Source organism: Solea solea, chromosome 13 (assembly GCF_958295425.1).
Source record: "Solea solea chromosome 13, fSolSol10.1, whole genome shotgun sequence".
NCBI lineage: Eukaryota > Metazoa > Chordata > Actinopteri > Pleuronectiformes > Soleidae > Solea > Solea solea.
Genome location: NC_081146.1, coordinates 1,697,501 through 1,699,420, shown reverse-complemented (window position 1 = coordinate 1,699,420; position 1,920 = coordinate 1,697,501).

The following is a 1,920-nucleotide window of genomic DNA, read 5'->3' as shown; positions in this document are numbered from 1 at the left end:
AATACATCAATACAATTTTATTTGTATAGCGCCAAATCATAACATACTTTAACTCAAGGCTCTATCCATGGCGAGCAGAGAAACCCAATCAAGACATCAGAATCAGTGTTTTCATGCTGCTCATGACTCCGTTGAACCTGCTGTCGTCATGGAAACAGGCCCCTCCCACCAGATGATCACAGAAGACTCAGACCTGTCTAATGTTTATGATCTTATGTAAACAGCAGATGCAGAGCATTTTTCATCGTCCTGATCATGTGACCATCGCGACCTTCATGTGACCATCGCGACCTTCATGTGACCTCTGCTGCTGGTTTGATGTTTTTTTTTAGGATCAATTTTTAATCAGTTTAAAGAGTTAAGTACAGGAGCAGCAGTGGGTCCACGGACACGCCCCCGGACACGCCCCTGACTCCCATCAAAAACATTTTTATTCTTGTGAAAAAGACAAACGTTAATAAAAGCAATAACAAGATTTCTAATGTTTATATTTAAGCTTTTATCCAAAGTGACGAGAGGAATAAACTCCAGAGAAGAAGGCATGGAAAAAACTGGACTGACAGAGGGTGAGAGTGCAGGGGAGGGGCTAAGGTAACTGCTAGGACAGAAGATGCTGGACACACCCCCTGTTCTGGTAGCGCTCGGTAGATCATTCCACCAGCGTGGAATGACACATGAAAAGAGTATGGATTGTCTTGTTGGTCTCTGGTGTTGGCACCGCCAGACCAGAAGCCTTTAGGAGAGCATTTAAGTTGGTGGGCACTGTAGGCTAGCATCAGTGATTTGAATTTGATGCGGGCGGCTAAGGGAGGCAGATGAGCTCCATGAACAGAGGGGGGACATGAAGACCAGGCACCACCGCGTTCTCGACCACCTATAGAGGTTTCACAGCAGGCCTGTGAGGTATGTTAGGGAGATGACCAGAGCCTGTATTAGGAGCTGGAGCCTGTTGATTTTTCATATATTGAATCGTGCAAAGCGACGTGAGTTGGCGACAGAAGCAACATGATCTGTAAAGGTCAACTGGTCATCAATCATGACACCCAAGTTTGTTGCTAACTTGGAAGGAGCCAGAGATAGAGAGTGGATGTTAATGCGGATGTTATGATGTAGTGTTAGCTTGGCTGGGAAGAGCAGCAGTTCAGTTCTGGAGAGGTTTACCTGGAGATGATGGACTTTCATCTATGCAGATACGTCAGAGAGAGGGAGAGAGACCGTGTGGTCGTCAGGTGGGAATGACAGATACAGCTAGGTATCGTTAGCATAGCATTGATATGAGAAGCCATGTGAGTGGATGATCTGGCCCAAAGAGGAGAGGCCCCAGCACCGAGCCTTGGGGCACCCCTGTGCCAAGGCTGTGTGGTGCAGATGTGTGACCGAGCCAGGACACATCGAACAATCACCAAGTCAGGTAGGATTGGAACCAGGAGTGTGATTTTCCTGTGATGCCCATGTTTGAGAGTATGGACCGTAGGATACGGTGGTGAACCGCGTCACATGCTGCTGATAGAATAGCCTTCATTTTCCATTATGGTAAAAATACAAGCAAATTGCTCATCCATCCTTGCTCACATGCCAACAATGTTTTGGGGCTCCCCTCTAGACTTGTGGCCCTTGGTAGACCCCTGTATTAATATAATGACAGTCGTTATTTACACCAAACCAGACACCTTTTAACCTTAGACGGCACTGAGATCACACATTTATTTTAAACTTACCTATTCAAAGTGAAGCACTAAGTGTGCTTTAGTGAAGTTAAATTGAAAATGTGATTGATTGATACATTCATTCATTATCAAGTTATTTAGTATGTTTAAAAAAAAAAAAAAAAAACACTGGATTGGGGTCCCCCTTGTAGTTTGGCCCTGGTAGTCATCATGGTGTGGTGGGATTTTCTGAGGGGAAACTTATGGGGTAAAG